Raw genomic sequence first — 6713 nt, forward strand, 5'->3', positions numbered from 1 at the left:
CAGATGATTATTGAACGTATCATTAAAAAAAATGTTTTGAACTTAGTTGAATAATACCTTCAAAAATTTCAGTTTGTTTTGATTAGTATTGATCAATTTCATCCCGGTGATCAATTTGTCCCTGGATGACGGCACCTACAAAATTTTGGTCAAAGAATGAAATGTAGGAAATTGCACATAGTTTCGGGACAAGAATGAACTATAGGAAATTGTTTAGTCTTTTATTGAAAAATATCAGACAATTTAAAAAAAATCAATTGATGGAAAAACCAAAATTTAAAAAAAATAATTTCTCAAAAACATATTTCAAAACTTCGAATGAAAATTGTATGAGTAGTCCATATAAATAACAACAAGTCTCCCATAAATCAGAAGAAGGGCTCTTTTTCCTAAAACAACTTTTTCATGTTTTCTTTGAAAAAATACTATTAATATTCTATTATGTTAAAACTACTGTTTGAGAAACTTTTTTTCTGTAAATGAAGTTGGCCACATTTACAGAAAAAAAAAGTTCCGTTGTATGTATGACCTATTGGTAATTGTATGGACTATTCATATAATTTATTTCAGTTCAAGAGGTGGATGGTCGTCCTTGTCGTGGCAAATCGTTCATCTCTTCTCGACCGTCTTTGAATGCCCTATAACACCCCTCGTGTTTTCGACATAGTTGAGTCACCAAATGTATTCTGCCACATTTTCAAAATGATTCGGAACAAGAAATGTTGTTTGCAACATAAAATTTCACACAATCTTCCACCAATGAAATTATCCATATGAAAATCGCCGAGCAAAAAAAAAGGTAACTTGTTTTAAACGACTGACAGTAGTACCAATTCTGAAAAAAAGAAAAATGTTCTGCTGGAAGATTTGGGATTACAAATTTCCATTATATATTTGATAAATTATATACAAAACAAAGTTTTTTTTCTCGTACGTATAACTCATCATCACAAAAGAGCGGGAGAAAAGTGGAGCGGAAAAGTCTTCTAGTTTTGGAGTTCATTTCTTCAATTGGAAATAACGTTGACGACAACGAGATTTTTGTTCCGTTATTGCGAAAACAAAAATGGCTTATCAGTTAATAGTTTATTGTTTTTCTCTCTTAATAAAGGGATAGCAGGTGGAATAAGTAGATCTTTAAATAAATCAAAGAATATATCGATAGCGAAAGTACGAGGAAAAAAACGACTTCGAGAGAAATGTCTTGAAATTAGTATCGACATCTGAGGTAATTGTGAAATCCAAAATAGCAACCTCCGGTTAACTAAACTGAACCATATGTTAGTTGGAAATGGCTGTGTAATCCTACTAGCGGATGTCGAGAAATTATCTCCGTACGTAATGAACAACTGTACGTCAAACTTTCTTAAATTGAAATAATTTTTCAATTAAAATTAATAGAAGAATATCGAAAGGAGGCTTTTGAGTTTCAAAAATTTTGAATACTAAATTCTATTTTGACGTAAGACTACGTCTAAACGGGATATATAGGGGGTAAATGAAACACTGAATCAGTAGGAAAAAATGAAAGCTTATAATGTTATAAGCGTTCAAACATGTTTGCATCAAGTGATAGGAAATATTTCTGTGCATATATCACAAAGAATAACATTTTATTTTTCTTGAGATGTGTTTCGTTTTGATTGGTCCAATTTGTGCTCCTCAAACGTTTACGACCAAAAAGAAGAAACCAGAGTAACAGCGGAATATAATTTGGATACAAGCGAAGAATTATATTGTAAGCCACTCCTCTTGTGATAATTGATAATAAAATAAGATAATTAAAATTGTGTAGGAGTACCGGTATGTTTATTGATTGTTTTTTTTTTAAATTAATGCTTTATTCTGGAACATTGGTTACATATTTAATATTCGCAATATGCCCATCGCTAGTCACAACTTTTTCCCATTTTTCTGGCAATTCATGGATCCCTTTGCGGAAATAATCGGCCGGTTTGTCGGCTAAGCACGAATCGATCCAATTTTCGACTTCATCAAAATTGGAGAAGTGCTGGTCAACCAGGTCACGTTGCATCGATCGAAAAAGGTAGTAATCGGACGGAGCAATGTCTTAAGAATACGGCGGGTGGGATAGAACCTCCCATTTCAGCGATTCCAAGTATGTTTTGACCGGTTTCGCGACATGCGGCCGAGCATTGTCGGGCTGCAAAATGAATTTATCGTGTCTTTGCTCGTTTTGTGGCCGTTTTTCTTTAAGTGCACGGCTCAAACACATCATTTGTCGTCGGTAGAGGTCCCCGTAATGGTTTCATTCGGTTTTAGCAGCTCATAGTACACCACATCCAGCTGGTCTCACCAAATAGACAGCAAAACCTTCCGCGCGGCCGTCGAAGTTGGTGCATGGTCGGGGTATCCATACGTTACCCGACGTTTAGGATTGTCGTAACTTTCCATCGCCAGTAGCGATTCGTCGCAAAAAATCCTTTCTTTTATGCCATTGGGGCAGTTGTTCGCACGTGAAAAAACGGCGTTCGACGTCTCGTGGCTTCAATTCATATGGCACCCAGTGTCCTATCTTTCGGATCATTCCCATTGCTTTTGGACGATCGGATATGGTTTGCTGAGCTACTTCAAGTGTATCTATAAGGTCTAGTTGCGTTTGTGACGGATCTCGATCGAGTAAAGCCCCCAATTCTCCATCCTCAAACTTTTTTGGCGTTCCGGAACGTTCTTCGTCTTCCAAGACAAAATTACCACTTTTAAACCGTGCAAACCACGTTTAACACGTTCGCTCAGTTGGAGCATGATCACCATAAACTTCCACCAAAATGTGATGACTTTCTACAATTTTTTCTTTATATTGAAGTAATGAAGTAACACTTGCCACAAAAACACTCTCGTTGGTACGAAATTCAACATATTTGAAGTGGTAAAAAACTATGTTGCTTACGCTTCAACTTTTTGACATATACTGGAAAAGATGAGCGAAATTTAATTCACTGGAATAATAATCAAGTTACGCCACCTGTTGTAAAACCGAAGAAACATACCGGTAAACCTAATATCTTTGGGTGACTGCGACCTTCTGTACAAGCTTTTGAAAAAATCGTAGAGGGATGCGTCAAAGTCGACTGTTTTTCGACTGATTCGGCGTGGAATTATTTTATGATAAAGAAAATGAGCCGATAATTTTACAGATAAATAAAAAATATATATCTCGTTCAAATGCTTCATTCCTATACCAGAAACTGTGATAGGTAAACAGAGGGGATTATTAAAGGTGTTGTTAATATGCTTATTGAATCAACAACTCTATTGAAATACAGAGCGCGATCGGTTCACTATTATGACGTAATTACAAACGAAGTTCGGTTTTCATTTCAAATTCTTTGTAAGAAACAAAACGCTTTGTAAGGCGGGCGTCGCTGATTAATGATCAGTTGCACCCCAATAGGAAGTATCCCGTGTCGGCTACACTTACAGAGTACAGAGTACTGCAACATCACAATTATGAGAATCTTTGTAATACTAACCTCGAGCCAACCGCGAGTAATCGGTTACCTATTACTAACATAGTCGTAAGATAAAAATTGCCAAAATATTGAACTCCCGGCTCCGTCAGGCTAACGCCATATGTGCCTGAATAAAATATATATTTTGGAAAAATAAACGCTTTGTATGACGTCCGCTTATTATGACGCGTTTATCGATTCCCTTCGATGTCATTATAAACGGATTCCACTGTATATTTGAACGGATTTTATAAATAGTTTACCTAGAAGCTACCGAGCAGTAAAGCAGTCACCGACGATCTTGAACTTCCCAAACTCTCCAAATAATATAGTCTTAATAGGAAAATAGGCCCAACAGCTTGTTCACACTTGATTCAATGAATCAAATAGGCGATGAAAGTGATTTAGTTGTCCAAAGCAAAAAAAAAAGCGAACGGAAAAAACGCAAACATTGCGGACGATCCGATTCGTCTAGAAAAGAAAACTAGTTGTTGTGTGATAACACCGAAGTTGCAGACCTTGAACGGAAGTCGCCCGTCTGCGCATCTGTGTTTTGATAAATCACCGCGCCTAGCTTCTAGCGCGGCTTATCGACTTGAAAGGCTGCGCACAGTCATGATAGTAAAATAGCAAAATCGTACGTTTGTCTAGGCGAGAATATAGGTGCTAGACGAAAACCGATTATGCAATCGTAGATCTGATGCTGCCCGTCGAAATCAGCTACGACTTTGGAGTCAATTGTCTATTTTGACTGGGAATATGCGCTTCAACGACTAGAGCATATCGTAATTGAACGTCTAGACACCAGTTCTGTTGAGAATCAAGCTCACGCTAGTTTTGCGGTGACAGCAGGCTAATCGGAGCGATTAAAAGCTCATGTTGGATCAAATACCGATGAACGCTTATTTATAAGAAAATCGTGGGTATGGGCTGATTTGATTATCATTTTAATCAGAGTAATTGCGATATTACCACTTGAGCCAGTCAGTCAAAGACATGTTAAATTGAACGAATCAAGGTCTGAATCCTACGCATGACTGGCTAGTTCAGACTAGAAAATGCGTTTCCGAAATTGAAACAAATTTGTGCGTTAACTAGCGCTTCCCTTCTAGACTCAGTGGCGGCGAATCGCACATTGTAGAAGTTTGCGCAGTGAAGCGGTGAAGTTGGGAAGACGATAGTATTCCTCCGCTTGATTTGGATGTGTTTGTAGTGTTTTCCAATGTTTGGAAGAAAATTTCAACTATGCCCTACCGGAACCAACGGTTCCAATTTTATTCCTGCGAGAAAATCTGGAAATTTAGAAATGACAGAAAATTTCGGTTATATATCCCACTGTTCCAAGACGCAAGAGTGCGTGAGAATAGACACCGCCAGTGGCCGGGCAAATTAGCCGTCTCGACTGCCAAAAATTGTCCCGTAATTGGCTAGAGCGTCGCGGACAACCTAGGGTAACCCAAATTGAGTGATCGAGCGCGGGTTCACTGGCGACTGTCTTGTTGTGCGCAAGATTTGTTACAATTACCCATTCTAACGATGGAATATTTGCGGTTTCCTGTTATTGCAGACTGTTGACAGTCTAGCCGTGACTAGATTAACTCGAGACTAGACCAACTAGAATGTATTTTGGTTGATTTGCGGCTCGGTCCTTGGTTTGTTTCCTTTTTTCCTCGGTAGGAATCTTCGATATATTTCCTTCTATCAACATTATAGAGTTTTAACGGGAAAGGCATATCTTCGCGATTAGGCGATGATTGCGGTTGGCTTATTCTGTTGCGAGTGACAACGGCTAGGAAAAGTGCGATTGGAGGCGCGAAGGAAAACTGATATTTGCTCATCTCGAACTCATACAGAACCGATCTACCAATAGTGATTGGCTGATTCGTATAGCGAAGACAAACATATTCTGCTCTCGCGTTAGCATCACACTATCGTCGTCAACGTGTACCGTCGCGGGAGCCGTTTGCGTCATGTGCTCAGTTGTTTTGCTTATTATTGCTAGTTTTGTGTCTCTTCTAGACAATGAGGTTGAGGTTACAAAATCCGATTTATGATTTCTACAAAAACCAATCAAAACAAATAATTAGTAGTCAATGTTACCTCTTTTGGTCTTAATTACCAATAGCTTATACACTTCCCACGAGAAGGTGCTGTGGGTCCAAATCATCCCGGAAGAGTAGGATAGCCTAATGGTTCTCAATTGGATTCAAATCGGGATTCTGGAGTGGTCATTTCCTGGTTTACTGCAGGTCGATCGGAAGCATACTTGCGGTTTTTCGCCGTATGTTCTGGATCATCATATTGTTGAAAGATATAATCATCCTCCAGTCCCATTTACATCATCGACGCTCTCAAGTTTTCACATAGAACGTCAATATACAGACATTCCATGCCAAACCGAAATAGTGATACTCAGATTTTCGTCAAAAGTGGTAGTTTTTTTACCTAGGATTACGTCTTTCGGGAACATATTGGGGTACAAATTTAAAATCGAACACATTGTTAAAACTGTCCAATTTTATACGCTTATTGCTCAGTCATTTCATGATGGATTGATGAACTTTTCGCGTCAATCGATTCCGGCACTTGATAACAATTTTTTATACTGAAGTAAATTAAATATGTCATGAAAATAACTATCGAACAATTAAAAAATCTCAACCCCTATCCTAACGGAAATTACCACTTCTGATTTGTCGAAATTGACGACACATGCGGCGGTTCCCTAACAGAGACATCAAAACCAAGCTGCCTGGGGGAAATCGGCATTGCAAATACATGAAGGTAGGTGGAACCTTTGTTCGCACCGAAATGTGTTCCCTAACAGAGACAACAAAACCAAGAAGCCCGGGAGAAATCAACATTGCGAATATATGCAAGTCGGGGGCATTTTTATATTGCAAGTAAGGTGAGTAATACGATTAATTCTTGCAAATAAAATTTAAATTTGGAACTTTAATGTTGGTTTCTTGGAGAAATTTCATATCAATGACCGACCATGTATTGTGACAAATTTAGCACAAGTGTAAGTGTCAAATTGTATATGGTAGCAGTTGTGTTAAAAATGACTTGATATATGAAACGATTTGTTTCAATTTCCTTAAATTAAAACCAAGGGGTTTTCGCGCTCGGAAACGGGTCGTTAGGTTTAAGCTGTCTGTTTTGTTGAGTTCATTTTCACCCAGGAAAAGTTTCTACGGCGAGAAAAATTGGAAAAGTGAAAAAAAAGAAAAAGTGATT

This window comes from Toxorhynchites rutilus, chromosome 2 (assembly GCF_029784135.1).
Source record: "Toxorhynchites rutilus septentrionalis strain SRP chromosome 2, ASM2978413v1, whole genome shotgun sequence".
In the NCBI taxonomy this organism is placed as follows: domain Eukaryota; kingdom Metazoa; phylum Arthropoda; class Insecta; order Diptera; family Culicidae; genus Toxorhynchites; species Toxorhynchites rutilus.